Raw genomic sequence first — 15636 nt, forward strand, 5'->3', positions numbered from 1 at the left:
AGTAGGCTCCATTGTAAGTACAAGTGGTTCCTTTTTTGAGAACACCTAGAAACACCTGGAGGTACCTCCAGGGCTGGAGGATAGGAGTAGGTTATACCAGACTGAAAGTAAGAAGTTCTCTAGATAAATTGCTACAGGAGTTCAGATGATCAAAGAGAGAGTGAGTCATCACTTCTGAATGACATCTGGATGTGGAGGCAGGTGAACAAGGAAGCCCAGAAGTAGGGGAGATGGAGGATGTTAAAAGAAAAGCTTCAGCCAGGTGCGGTGGCTCATGCCTGTAATCCCAGCATTTTGGGAGGCCAAGGTGGGTGGATCACCTGAGGTTGGGAGTTCGAGACGAGCCTGACCAACATGGAGAAACCCCTTCTCTACTAAAAATACAAAAAATTAGCTGAGCGTCGTGGCACATGCCTGTAATCCCAGCTACTCAGGAGGCTGAGGCAGGAGAATTGCTTGAACCCGGGAGGCAGAGGTTGTGGTGAGCTGAGATCGCGCCATTGCACTCCAGCCTGGGCAACGAGAGTGAAACTCTGTCTCAAAAGAAAAGAAAAGAAAAGCTTCAGCCAAATTAAATTTAACAAAGTTTAATTGAGCAAAGAACAATTTGTGAATCAGGCAGCCTCCTGAGCCAGAAGTAGGCTCAGGGACTCCAGCACAACCATGTGGCAGAAGACTTACTGACAGAAAAAGGAAAGTAACATACAGAAAATGGAAGTGAGGAACAGAAACAGTGGGATTGGTTACAGCTTGGTGTTTGCCTTATTTGAAGATGGTTTGAACAGTTGACCACATTTGATTGGCCAAAACTCAGTGCTTGGCACAAGAGTAGGCTACAGTCTGTCTGTTTACACCTCCACTTGTTATAGTTTGCAATGTACAGAAAAACCTTTAGGCCAAACGTAAAATATGTAAGGAGGCAGCTTTAGGCTAAGCTTGATTTAACAAGGAAGAGAGGAGGCTGGAGGAGAATCATGTAAATTTCAGGAACTAGTGCAATAATAGAATGATACTTGGGTGCTGGGCCCAGGAGTTGAAACACAGGTTTTTGGCTCAAATTCTGGTTTAATTTTTATCAGCTGTGTGACCACAGGTGACTTTTTAAGCTTCTTGCTCCTTGGTTTCCTCATTTGTGAAATAAGAATAGTAACAGTGCCTTCCTTATAGGGGCTTTTTGAGGATTAATGAGCTAATATATAGCAAATTTAGAACAATGCCAAACACATTGTAAACACTAAAAAAAAATTGCTTAAAAAAGACACTCAATTTATGTTGCGCAAAAGCACTGATGGAGACAAACTGTCCTGCTTCAGACAGAATGTTCCAGGATCAATTTGGTCCCAGTCAATTTACAAGGGAGTTTTTCTCATTTTTCCCCCTTGTTGTCTTTCCCTCTTCTCCCCTTGTCTTCTTATGGAGCCAGTTAAAATAAGTATCAGGCAAAATGCAGACTCAGATGAGCAAAGGAGGAGGCTGTGCAAAGGAGAAGGCTGGGTTGTGAGCTCTGGGTCTATTTTGGAGTTCTCTGCAATAATTGCCTCTTTCTGACTTCCAGAGTCATTATATAGAAGCAGCCACCCCTTCAAATTTGTTTAAAACTTAGAGAAGTTTTGGTAACAGTAGGAGTTGAAATAAAGAACCTTATTATGAAAGAATAGACAGTCAGGCTTTGACAAGAGACTGAAAGAAGATGAAGCAAGGAAGAGCTGGGAGCCAAGAGTGATTTTGAGGTTTTGAGCCTTTGTGACTAAGAGCATGATATATGTGGCCACTGACGCAGATTAGGAAGTCCAAGGGACAAATGATTCCCTGAGGATAATGACAAGCTTGCTTCTAGATATGTTAAGTATGAAATTCAGGTGGGTAATACAAATGGCCTGGGGTCACTGTGCAATAAGAAACTAGATGTGAATGGAGACAACAGAGGAGACAGCGGTCTCTTAACAGTTTCTCCTCCTCTCTCGTTTATTCCCTATGTTGCATCCAGCCTCATCTTTGTAAATCACCAATCTGGTCAGGTGACACCTGTGTTTATCTAGAAAATGCACTAATCTATCTGGCTTCATTTCTTTGGTGGATCACTCGCAGTTCCCTGCAAGTCACAGTATGGATGAGCCTGAGTTTGTTTTCCTTTTTCCCCGCTAATCCAGATAGACTGCAGGTTTATCAGAGAAGATGAATTTAATTCATCGTCAACATGATGAGTGTAGATAGGTGTCACAAAAACAGGCTAACAAACTCCTTGTTAGGGTAATTGTGAGGATTAAATGAATTGAAGTGACATGATAACATAATGGGATTCTACAAATTATATCTTTTATTATTTATAGCTTCCCTAGAATAAGACAGTTGCTCAGTAGAACAAACACAGCTTGGTTTTTGTCTCCTGGTAGATTCAAACCCAGTGCTGTTTGGGTCACACAGAAAAGCAGAATCTCAGAGTGTCTAATCATGTCCAGAGGAACTTTTGTATATGTACTCATCCACCTTGAAGCTTTAGTACCCTAAGTTCCATCTGATACTGAGGCTTCTCTCTTGCTTCCTTCTTCCTGATTCACTGGAGATAAACAATCAAGATGGCCTTTTCAAAATGTCCTATTTTGCCCAGAGATACTGCAGGTCAATATTGGGCCTATGAAGCTTAGACATCAACTTAGTTCATCATCTAGGATGTTTTGTCTGAAATGCCTAGTAGAGGTGTCTTTTTTTTTTTTGTCTTTTTTGATAGTGAGAGCAGCTTGTGCTCTGGTTTTGTCTTCATGGTCCTGGAATCCTTGCTATCCCTGATTTTGAACAATTCTATTGTAAATATCCTTGGTTTGAATATCAGTTGTCTGACTGGTATCTAAGTGAGATCACTTGAGGTTTTTCTGGTGATGGAGGGAATCATGGAATTTAAGGATGGAAGGGATATTAAAATTTTTTCAGAGTAACATCACACACACATAAACACACAATTACTGGAGTGACAGCTTTGTGACAAGGTTAATATCTGGTTAAACATTTCTGTTCTGGCCAGGCGAGGTGGCTCGTGCCTGTAATTCCAGCACTTTGATGGGAGGCTGAGTCAGGAGATCGAGGCCAGCCTGGCCAACATGGTGAAACCCCATCTCTACTAAAAATACAAAAATTAGCTTGGTGTGGTGGCACGTGCATGTAATCCCAGCTATTAGGGAGGCTGAGGCAGGAGAATCGCTTGAACCTGGGAGGCAGAGGTTGCAGTGAGCCAAGATCATGCCACTGCACTCCAGCCTGGGTGACAGCAAGAAAAGACTCCATCTTGAAAAAACAACAGCAAACGCAACAAAATATTTCTGTTCTGTAAGCATGAAGATATAATAGTTACAGCCCCATGTGCAATACCAAAACCTCGGGAGTAACCAAAATATCTAGTAGAGAAATAAGTCATCATTATACAAGACGTAGAAATTATATCTGTGCATAACAAATATTGTGAAAATATTTGTTATGATTTCAAATGAAAAAAAGCAGAATATAAACTTGCATTTATATGACTCTTGAAGCTACCCATGGACAAGAAGATGGGAAAACATGGAAAATAAAAACATTGTTATGCTTGGGCTATGAGGGTAATTTTTATTCACCTTTAAACATTTATAAATAATAAATAATCTAACATTGTACATATTCAGGGTTCATATATCAAACTAATAAAAACAATAAGTTGATTTTACATTTTCTTTTTTTTCCTGCTTGAAAACAGAAAAAGTAAAAAGGAGATACTAATTTACAGTGGAATTCTCCAGGGGTCAGAGGAAATGATTTAAAAAAAAGAAAAAAAGGTTTTAAGTGATTGGCTTTTTGCTTTTTTTTTTTTTTTTGAGATGGAGTCTCGTTCTGTCGCCCAGGCTGGAGTGCAGTGGCGCGATCTCGGCTCACTGCAAGCTTCGCCTCCTGGGTTCACGCCATTCTCCTTCCTCAGCCTCCCGAGTAGCTGGGACTACAGGTGCCTGCCACCGCGCCTGGCTAATTTTTTTTTTGTATATTTAGTAGAGACGGGGTTTCACCATGGTCTCGATCTCCTGACCTTGTGATCCGCCCGCCTCAGCCTCCCAAAGTGCTGGGATTACAGGCGTGAGCCATAGCACCCGGCTAAAGGTTTTAAGTTTATTAGAGAAGCTAGTATTCCATATCCTCCCCAACCCATTTTATTTTACCTTTCTTTTTTTTTTTTTTGTGATGGAGTCTCACTCTGTCACCCAGGATGGAGTGCAATGGTGTGATCTCGGCTCACTGCAACTTCTTCCTCCCAGGTTCAAGCAATTCTTCTGCCTCAGCCTCCTGAGTATGCTGAGATTACAGGCACGCACCACCATGCCCGGCTAATTTTTGTATTTTTAGTAGAGATGGGGTTTAGCCATGTTGGTCAGGCTGGTCTCAAACTCCCGACCTCAAGTGATCTGCCCACTTTGGCCTCCCAAAGTGCTGCCATTACAGGTGTGAGCCACCACGTCTGACCTCTGATATTTCTTAAGTAGCAAATGTACATCCTATTTAGGTGCTGAATTAAGTAAAGGGCAAGTAAAAAAATATTTAGTTTTAGTCTAAATTGGTTGTAAACCTAGGCATCTAGGAAAAGTTGTACCAGAGAGTACAACTCTGTACCCTTCAGAATAATTCAACATAGTTTTATGAACACCTTCTTGGCACCTGGTTAATTGGATAAATGAAGAGAACTTGTAATCTCCACTGTAAAGTAAAGTTGTAACCAATGATTTGACTTTTCCATTTGGTTAAACTTTGCTCTCATCTTAGTGCAAATCGTCACTCTGCTGCGTATTCCTGTTTCCTCTTTGCTGACATTTTCCTTGCCAATGATACAGGAGTTAAGAAGAAATCACTTAGGCAGATAACAAAGGTATGGGAGTCCTCAGCAAGGCTTTGTTTTCTTTTTCGTGAAAAGCAGCCCCAGATCATTTTTTAACAAAGAGCAGCCTATAAAGTCGAGCTCAGGGTATAGACCCCAGACAACGTAGCTGCTTCACTAGGGAGGTGACCAGTTCGTGGGACTGGTGACTTTACCATTTGGCTCAGAGGGACAGGCAAGTGAATGCCTGCAGGAACTAGGGACTAGACATGTTCAAGATGGCGGTGCCATCCTCCCTTCCCTTTGTCAGTCACATGTGCAGTAAAGACCAGATAAGACGGCACCCATCAACTGGAAAGCCCATTTGCATAATAAAATTAGGGTGGGGCAACCAGTGTTCCCCACACGCTATCTAAATGTCATACCTGATCGAACCAATCTGTGAACCCTATGTAAATCAGACATGGCTTCCTCAAACCGAACTGGTCCTTTCCCCTGGGAGACTCCCTTGTCTATGGAGAGATCTGTTTTTCTTTCTCTTCTGCCTATTAAACATTTGCTCCTAAACTCCTTGTGTGTGTCCATGTCCTAAATTTTCCTGTCGTGCAACGACGAACCTCAGGGTATAGACCCCAGAAAACGTAGCCGCTTCACCAGGGAGGTGACCAGTTCATGGGACTGGTGACTTTACCATTTGGCCCAGAGGGACAGTAACTGAAAGGGCTCTTTTATCCAGTGTCAGCTGGTGGATACATCTGCCTGCAAAAAATGTGAAGTCAAACTGAATCTCTTTGAGGTGACTAGAGCAGAGCTGGGAACAGAGAAGTAGAGCATGAAACGTTGTGAAATAATTTGAAATTTTGCCACTATGTTTTTTAATAAAACTATTTTAATAAAGACTGTTTTTAAGTAAAAAATCCAACAATCAAATAGACTTAAAAATATAAATTCATTCTCTAAAGGCAAATGAATTCGGTATTTAAGGAAATGCAAAGGAAACACCACTTCAGACTACACAGATATCCAAGCATATAGGTGGGTGCATGTTATGTTATAGCTTAATGGCCTGGTTTAAACAGTCCTGGGTAATGATTAACCAAGAAAATGGACTTTGGACCTGAACCTAACTCTCCTAAGGTTGTGGGCATTTGTACTGATGTAACAGTGTTGCTAGATCAACGGGAAAAACATTTCCAACCAGACAGAAAAACACACTTACTGCTGTCTCCACCCTCTCACTCCAGGGTCCATCTGTGTGTTGGGAGAATGGAAACACTTAGATTGGTTGCTATGGTCTTGAACATGTCATTTAGATTTCCTTGATAAAAGAAAACTCATTCCTCTTTTATTTTCTCTTCCCAAAGTGCATGATCCATGTGCTTGCTCTTCCTCCCTCCCCACCACACTTACTCCTTTTGATTTGTTCATTTATTTTTATTTATTTATCTTTTTTAACTTCCGTACTTGGTATCTGGGACAGCTCATGTAACTACACTGCAACATAGCTGCACGGTGCGGCTGACACATCTTCCCAGTGAAGCCCCTTCTACGGCTTCAGTCCTGATCTTTTAAGTGTTTGGTAAATGAGGTAGCCTGGAATAAGGTCCTAATGTCAAAAGAGTTCAAAAGGAAAGTTATTCCTGCAAACATCCTCCCTCTCGCAGAGGATTCTCCATAGCCCGCCAGAGCCCTGGCATGTAGGGATGATGAATGTGATGTCAACAGGCCTCAGGGCCGGAAGAACCCCCGTGCCACTTTGTGGACTGTGTATCGCCTTTTGCTTGTCTCCTGCCAGATTCCTTCCCTGGTCCTCTGAGACTGCAGAGAGTGTGTGGGAAGCAATTTTTGTACACAGACTCAGAATAATGTGTCTGTCTGATAAAAGCATGAGGCTTAAGGTGACTCTAGCGTTTTCCTTCCACGAGCAGTTTTGTTAGTGGAAATACATCTATACCTATCAATTAAGTTATAGCCTGGAAGATACGTGATGAAATGCTTCTAAGTGAGAATAGCCTCGAATTTGACTGGAGAAAACCAGAGATCCCATTCATGATTAGGAAGCACCAAGCCAGGTCAGCTTGGAGGTGAATTGATTTCACCACGTGTGTTAGTTTACTAGGCTGCTGTAACAAAGTACCATGAACTGGAAGGCTTACAACAAAAACTTTTTTTCACATTGCTGGAAGCTGGGAAGTCCAAGATCAAGGCAGATCTGGCGCCTGGTGAGGGCCTGCTTCCTGTTTCATACAGGGTGCCTTCTCACTATAACCTCATGTGGTGCTAGCAAGGAGCTCTCCGTGGGCTCTGTTATAATAAGGGCACTAAGCCCATTCACAAAGGCTTCACCCCCATGACCTAATTACCTCCCAAAGGCGCACCTCCTAATACCATCACCTTGGGGGGTTAGGATTTCAGTATGGAAAGAACTAAACATTCAGACATTCAGGCCACAGCAATCAGATGTCCATAGCAATCCACGCCTTCATTCTCCAACCCCCACTGCTCCCTGAGTGCATGTACGTCTGGGCATCAGTGCTCTTTGGAAGTGTTTAGCTGAATGTAAAGGTTAATGGCACCTTATCCAGGGAACAGCTGTTGTAGTCCCTGTCAGCCCAATTCTGGAGAGAACAGATAACAGATAGTGTTTAAGAAGTAGGATGGTCTCTAAGTTAAATGACTGTCCCTGTCCCACAGCATCTGTATGTGACCAGGGCTCACACCCTTTTTTTTTTTTTGAAACGGAGTTTCACTCTTGTTGCCCAGGCTGGAGTGCAATGGCACGGTCTTGACTCACTGCAACCTCCGCCTCCCGGGTTCAACCAATTATCCTGCCTCAGCCTCCAAAGTAGCTGGGATTACAGGCGCCTGCCACCACGCCTGGCTAAGCTTACACCCTTTGAATTTCCCCTTTTCCCTCTGCTTCTATGAGAACTTGGCTAACTCCTGATAGAGTCCATCATCCCTGAACTAGTTCTTAACTTCTGACAGATTCCACAATGCCAGGTCTTGAGAAATGGGAACCTATATCTCATCAGGTTTCCTCCTTTCAAAGTTCAGATAGGCATTTTATCTTACTTTTGAAAAAGATCAAATTTGGTAATGTTCAAGAAATAAAAAACTTTTAGCCAATTTATGCTGATCAGTATAAAGTTGTGTTTGACTTACAATAAATGTTAAGTTAAAACATGCTATCAAGCTTAAATATAATCATAAAGGTTTTAAATATAAGAGAGAATACATATATTTTGTAGAATAGAAAGTTATCTTTGTATACCAAGTCCAGCTTCATATATATTTGAATATATATTTATGTGTGCATGTGTATAGATGTTTATATACATCTACATATTATAATGATATTTTGGGCAGGGTGAAAGTTATCTTTGTATACTAAGTCCAGCTTCATATATATATATATATATATATATATATACACACACACACACACACAAATATATATTCAAACATATAATAGATGTATACACACACACACACACACACACACAAATATATAGAGAGAGTCTACTTGACCTGTCGGTTTGAGAGAAGTATATAATGCAATACTGTAGACCAGGGCTTCTCAGTCTTGGCACTGTTGGCGTTTTGCACCATGTATCTCTCTGTTGTGGGGCCGTCCTGGCATTGCAGGTGTTTAGCAGCATCCCTGGCTTCTACTCACCAGATGCCAGTAGCACCTTCCTCCACCCTGTCCAATTTGTGATGACCAAAAATGTCTCCAGTTGTCACCAGTGTCTCATGGGAGGACAAAATTGCTCAAAGTAAGAACTACCAGTCTGCAGTGATCACAGTTACACTAAATTATCTGTGTATTCTCAGAGTTTTTTTTTTTTTTTTTTTTTTTTTTTTTGAGACACAGTTTCACTCTGTTGCCCAGGCTGGAGTGCAGTGGCATGATCTCGGCTTACTGCAACTTCCACCTCCCAGATTCAAGCGATTCTCCCGCCTCAACCTCCCAAGTAGCTGGGATTACAGGCGTGAGCCACCACGCCTGGCTAATTTTTGTATTTTTAGTAGAGACGAGGTTTCACCATATTGGCCAGGCTGGTCTCGAACTCCTGGCCTCAAGTGATCCACCTGCCTCGGCCTCCCAAAGTGCTAGGATTACAGGCGTGAGCCACCAGGCCAGACCAGAGTTTTTGTCATATATATTTACCACTATGCTATTTAGTACCTAAAGGTTCATCACTATAATATTTTTTTCATGGCTTTTTTTTTTATCATTACCGAGTCTCTCTCTGACTTTTTAAATTAAATGCCATATTATCTTTTCATGAATATTGCTATTTCCACTACTTTTATTTGCATTTTCCTGAATAAATTATGGCTCATCCCTTTATTTTCCACCCCTTAATACAGTTCCTAGTTCAACATTTCCACCACTACTGCCGCATATAACTTGGCCTTCTGCAGATGTTGTAAAGCTGAATCCATTTCAACCACAGTTCTTTGTAAGCACAGGCAGAGTTGTGCTGTTAATAGGTAAAGCACCTTTTTTGGCCTCACATCTTAGTCACTTTCGGCTGCTATAACAAAGTACCACAGATTGGGTGGTTTATAAACAATAGAAATGTATTTCTCCGATTTTGGAGGCTGGAATTCTGAGATCGGGGTGCAGCAATGTCAGGTTCTGTTGAGGGTCCTCTTCTGGCTTGCCGGCTAGTTGTGCACTCACAAGAGGAAGGAGGGCATAAGAGCTCTTTAGGGTCCCTTTGGCAAGGTCACCAGTCCCATTGACGAGGGCTTCTGTCTCATGACCTAATCATCTTCCAGGGGCTTCACCTCCTCATACCATCGCAGTGGGGGTTAGGGCTTCAACATACAAATTTTGGGTGGACACAAACCTTCAGTCCATAAGGCCCCACCTTGTGTACTGATATTGAGCTGTATTACTGAAAATTTGAGAATCTTGTATCCTACAATTTTCTGCTCTTAATATATTTGTTGGACTTTAAGTAGAATATATTAGGTATAATATTCTTTTCAGTGGAATTATTTGTGATGTTTGATGCTGCCAAAGGAAAAAAATAGATTCTTTCTAACCCCAGCGAATAAGACACTTGATTTTTGAATCTGCTTGTCTGGGAAACAGGATGGGTACAGCAATGCTGCACTCAGGTGCAGCCCCACTCCTCATACTTGCCTCTGATTTTGTGCTTAGGGCGAAAAGCTTCTGAGAATGCAGCCTCTAGAAATGAGCACGGCTTCTGTGCACTGAAAATCTTGCTGAAAAGCTCCTTTTGTTTCTGGGATATACCAGATGGAGTGTTCTCTCTGTACAAACAAACATTCAAAATCCTTGAGAAGAGATATGTAGGTTACAGTGTAACATTCACTATCTCTACTAGGAGGGGGACAAGTTCCTGAGGCAAAGGAGTTGCAATAGAAATTCTTGAAATTTAGGCCGGGCATGGTGGTTCACGCCTGTAATCCCAGCACTTTGGGAGGCCGAGGCGGGCGGATCACCTGAGTTCAGGAGTTTGAGACCAGCCTGACCAACATGGAGAAACCTCATCTCTGCTAAAAATACAAAACTAGCCGGGCATGGTGGCTCGTGCCTTTAATCCCAGCTACTCGGGAGACTGAGGCAAAAGAATAGCTTGAACCCGGGAGGCGGCGGTTGCAGTGAGCCGAGATCGCTCCACCGCACTCCAGCCTGGGCGACAAGAGCAAAACTCCGTCTCAAAAAAGAAAGAAAGAAAGAAAAGAAATTCTTGAAATTTAAAGAGTACGGCGAATGTTCCATTCATTTAATCTTGGGTAATGAATTGGAGGTGCCCTTCCTGGTCCCGCCCCAGGGGTCCACCCCTTCTGCTAGGACTGGTTTCCGCCCACTCATCTGTCATCTTGCTCAGTTGTCACCTACACAAAGCCTTCCTTTCTTCTCCGCAGGCAGTGCTGACGGCTTCCTCTTCACTGTCCCCAGCTCTTTGTGTGTGCTACATTTAGAATGAAACAAATTGTTCTGTAATGATTTGTTTACATATCTGTCTCTCCCAGTAGGTGATGAGCTCTTTGGAGTCAGAGACCACATCTTCATCATTTTCAGACACCCATCTCCTTTTGTTGAAGAAATCTTTGAGTCTATTTTCAGATCTTTCTGAACTCCTTTTAGAGATTCCCATTGTCGGTAGCATAAACTCCAAACTTCACTTCTGTGCCTTGACACCCCCGTCAGACTGAATATTTACAGATCTCCGAAGACTCTGGGCTCTTTCTCCCCTTTCTTCTTTTACCAATAATGTTCCCTTTGCTTGGAATGTATCTGCCCAAACACTAAACATCAACTACCCTTTCTTTGTTCTGGGTTAACTCTTCGTCATTCTCAAGATAGGTGAGAGCACACCCTGGGTGTTGCGACAGTATTCTGTGATTTTCCCAATATATCATTTAGCACACACTGTTATGATGACCTGCTTACGTGTCTGCCTCGCCCTCGAGGCTGGATGATGCTGGAGTTGCTGTATGCAGTTTCCCTGCCTTCTAGCAGAGGGCCTGGTACTCAGTCAATGTTAGTAGGATTATGTTTCTTACAAAAGCCGCATAAAATATCTTGAAACTTCATAGTAATATAGAAAGAGTGTGTAATCTGAAATAGAAATGTTGAGTTCTTGTCCAGATTCTGCTATTTACAACTGGGGAGGAAAATAAAATATAAAAGTTTGTCTACGTTTAGAAGAGCAGACATAAGTAAAGAAAACGGTGAAGAAACAGACAAGCTAGCTTAGCAGCAACTGGGGTTAACATGGTACAACAGGAGAGGCCAGGCGCGGTGGCTTACGCCTGTAATCCCAGCACTTTGAGAGGCCGAGGCGGCCAGTGGATGGTTTGAGTTCAGGAGTTCCAGACCAGCCTGGCCCACGTGGTGAAACCCCATCTCTGTTAAAAATACAAAACTAGCCAGGCGTGATGGCACATGCCGGTAATCCCAGATACTCGGGAGGCTGAGACAGGAGAATCGCTTGAGCCTGGGAGGTGGAGGTTGCAGTGAGCCAAGATCATGCCACTGCACTCCAGCCTGGGTGACAGAATGAGACTCTGTCCCCCCCCCCCCAAAAAAAAAAAGATACAGCAGGAGGGAAAGGGGCATCAGCTCCTCATGTTACCAAATGGCCCGGCAATGCAGGAACAAGTACGGGCCTCTGGCCCAGGCAGATGGGCGACACCAAGATGGCCCCAGGGAAGAAAGGAAAGAAAAGAATTGGTTTTTGATTTTGGATAAAGAGAGGATCTCAAGCCTGAGGTTTATTTATTTGTACCTATGCCTGTTTATTCCCTGGTGAAGCTGCTGGAACAAATCCATGTCCGCCTCATGTGGCCTGGCTGTATGGAAGGGTGACAGCAGAGCTCATGCTTCGGCGAGGCTTTCCACATGTTGGAAACGTGACAGCTGCCTGGACTGCTCGTCCTGGGCTTTGGCAACACTGACCACCTGTGCGTGAAGCAGCAGGTCATTCAATGTCTTTGAGCCTCAGAGTTTCTCTGTAAAAATGAGGATATATATTCACAATATGAATCTCAGACAATATTAGCTTTGAAGTTTTTAGATATAAAATTGTTTATGCCATCTGTTCCATGGCCGCTCATAGAATTAAACGAAGATCTAGGAGGGCAGGCGTGTGTCTGGGGCCCTCTGTGTCCCCGTGGAGCTATCCAACCTTGCTGTCACACACAGTCAGTGTTTTAAAATGGAATTTACTCTTTGACAGATGTGCTGCCATTTCTCTTTCAGTCTCTCTCTCATGGTTTAGATACCTCAAGCCTAGATGGCCAGGACAGTGCATTGCATGCAGTGCAGAGAGATGAGCATTCAAAACGTGGCATGGTGGGGGCTCTTGGACATTGCATGGGCTCTGGAGTCAGAATGAATTCTGTCCTTGCTCTGTGTGACCTTCAGCAAGTCTTGTATTACTTCTCCAAACCTCAGATTACTATCTGCAGTATGAAAATAACAAAGCACCAGGCCGGGCGCTGTGGCTCACGCCTGTAATCCCAGCACTTTGGGAGGCCAAGGCAGGCAGATCACAAGGTCAGGAGATAAAGACCATCCTGGCCAATATGGTGAAACCCCGTCTCCACTAAAAATACAAAAATTAGCTGGGCGTGGTGGTGTGTACCTGTAATCCCAGCTACTTGGGAGGCTGAGGCAGGAGAATCGCTTCAACCCAGGGGGCGGAGCTTGCAGTGAGGCGAGATCGTGCCACTGCACTCCAGCCTGGCAGTAGAGCGAGACTCCGTCGCAAAAAAAAAAAAAGAAAAGAAAAGAACAAAGCGCCTACCTTCTGCGTGATGTGGGGAGCCTCTGGGCCGACGCATGTAAAGCACTTGCCTGCAGGCAACACCCCAGCGTAATCAGCAGGCAGTGGATGCCAGTTACTCTGGCTCCTTAGTGAGTCCTGATGTGCACATGGGAAGTGGTTATTGTTATCCCTACTTTGCATGTGAGGAGAATGAGCCTTTTCATTAAGTGGCTGATTTGGGATTTTTTTTTTTTTCAAGACAAGGTCTCACTCTGTTGCCCAGGCTGGAATGCAGTGGTACGATCATGGCTCACTGCAATTGTAACCACTCAAGGGGCACACCTTGCCCGCTGCCTAGACAGAGCTGATTCATCAAGACAGGGGAATTGCAATAGAGAAAGAGTAATTCGTGCAGAGCTGGCTGTGCAGGAGACTGGAGTTTTTTTACTACTCAGATCAGTCTCCCTGAGCATTCGGGGAGCAGAGTTTTTAAGGATAACTTGGTGGATGGGGGAAAGCCAGTGAGCCAGGAGTGCTGATTGGTCAGAGATGAAATCACAGGGAGTGGGAGCTGTCTTCTTGCCCTGAGTCGGTTCTTGGGTGGGGCAGAGGGACACAAGATCAGATGAGCCAGTTTATTGATATGGGAGGTGCCGGCTGATCCGTCAAGTGCAGGTCTGCAAAATATCTCCAGCACTGATGTTAGGAGCAGTTTAGGGAGGGTCAGAATCTTGTAGCCTCCAGCTGCATGGCTTCGAAACCATAATTTCTAATCTTGTGGCTAATGTTAGTCTTACAAAGGCAATCTAGTCCCCACACAAGAAGGAGGTCTGCTGTTACCATCTTTGTTTAAACTGTAAACTAAATTTCTCCCAAAGTTAGTTCAGCCTACGCCCAGGAATGAACAAGGGCAGCTTGGAGGTTAGAAGCAAGATGGAGTCAGTTAAGTTAGATCTCTTTCAATGTCTCAGTGTCTCAGTCATAATTTTGCAAAGGTGGTTTCAATACCTCAGCTTCCCAGGCTCAAGTGATCCTCCTGCCTCAACCTCCCGCATAGCTGGGACTAGAGATGTGGACTACCACACCCGGCAATTTTTTACTTTTTGCGGACATGGGGTTTCGCTGTATTGTCCAGGCTGCTCTCGAACTTCTGGGCTCAAAGGATCTTCCTGCCTCAGCCTCCCGAAGTGGTGGGATTACAGGCATGAACCACTGTGCCCAGCCTGATTTGGGTTTTGAACACAGTTCTGTCGGACCCCTTGAGAGGAGCACTTTTCACAGTGCCATGCTGAATGAGAAGTAGTCCTTAAACTTAAGGGAATTCCTTTCGACTGTGGAGAAGCCATTGCCCTTCTTTTCTTCTTCCTTGCCTTCAAGGAAGTTCTTCTTTTGTACTAGAACCCCAATGTGATCAGAGCCTTTTTTCCTATCCATGGCCAGGCTCTCAGGGACAGTGATCCTATTTCCCCCAAGCATAAGTCCTAGTGAGTTTAAGTCAGCTGTAATGATAATGATCACATTCTCTCTGGGGAACAGGCTCATGGCAGTTCTGGGGGAGTTGAGAGAGAGGAGGAGTCTTTGGGCCAAAAAATAAACACAGCTGGTAATGACCCAACAGAATGGTGGAGAGAATCTGAGTCCTTGAAGTTGCTGTGGATTTGTTTAATAAAACCATTCTGCAACCCACTACCCCACCTATTTTTATGTCACATAATAGGACTTTTTGTTAGGTGAGATAATACGATTCACTTAAAGTTATTTTATTATTATTATTATTTTTTTTGAGACGAAGTTTCGCTCTTGTTGTCCAGGCTGGAGTGCAATGGCTTGATCTCGGCTCAACGCAACCTCCGCCTCCCCGGTTCAAGGATTCTCCTGCCTCAGCCTCCCAACTACCTGGGATTACAGGCATACACCACCATGCCTGGCTAATTTTGTATTTTTAGTAGAGACGGGGTTTCTCCACGTTGGTCAGGCTGGTCTTGAACTCCTGACCTCAGGTGATCTGCCCACCTCAGCCTCCCAAAGTGCTGGGATTATAGGTGTTAGCCACCATGCCCAGCCAAAGTTATTTTTAATTAGGATTTATTTTATATTTATTTGTCTGTCAGTATCCATGGGAGATTGGTTTCAGGACCTCCCTCGGATTCCAAAATCCACAAATGCTCAAGTCCCTGGTATAAAATGTTGCAGTATTTGCATATAACCTATGCACATCCTCCCGTATACTTTAAATCATCTTTAGATTACTTACAATGCCTAATACAATATAAATGCTATGTAAATAGTTGTTATACTGTATTGTTGTGGAATAATGATTAAGGAAAAAACTGTACATGTTCAGTAGTGTCACAACCATGCATTTTCTTTCCCAGATATTTTTGATCTGTGGTTGTTTGAATTTGTGGATGCAGAACCCATGAATATGGAGGGCTAACTGTATTTACAGCCATAAGTATCTCAATGGATTTATCATCACAGGAATCAATCAAGAGGGCTGATTAATGTAGTCAAATCTTTGAGGGATTTGTGAGCACTAGAGCCACCATT

At 43.5% G+C, this 15636-nt stretch overlaps 1 long non-coding RNA gene across 1 annotated transcript; it reads right to left on the reverse strand.

The window, feature by feature from the left end:
- Window positions 1-9126: 9126 nt before the first annotated feature.
- LOC129019014 (uncharacterized) lies at window positions 9127-13549 on the reverse strand. Its single transcript, XR_008495477.2, has 3 exons — window positions 13429-13549; window positions 12106-12328; window positions 9127-11435 (listed from the first exon to the last, which is right to left on the reverse strand). It is a non-coding gene; the product is annotated as an uncharacterized LOC129019014 (long non-coding RNA).
- Window positions 13550-15636: the final 2087 nt, after the last annotated feature.

The sequence above is a fragment of the Pongo pygmaeus genome, chromosome 17 (assembly GCF_028885625.2).
Source record: "Pongo pygmaeus isolate AG05252 chromosome 17, NHGRI_mPonPyg2-v2.0_pri, whole genome shotgun sequence".
NCBI classification, from domain to species: Eukaryota; Metazoa; Chordata; class Mammalia; order Primates; family Hominidae; genus Pongo; species Pongo pygmaeus.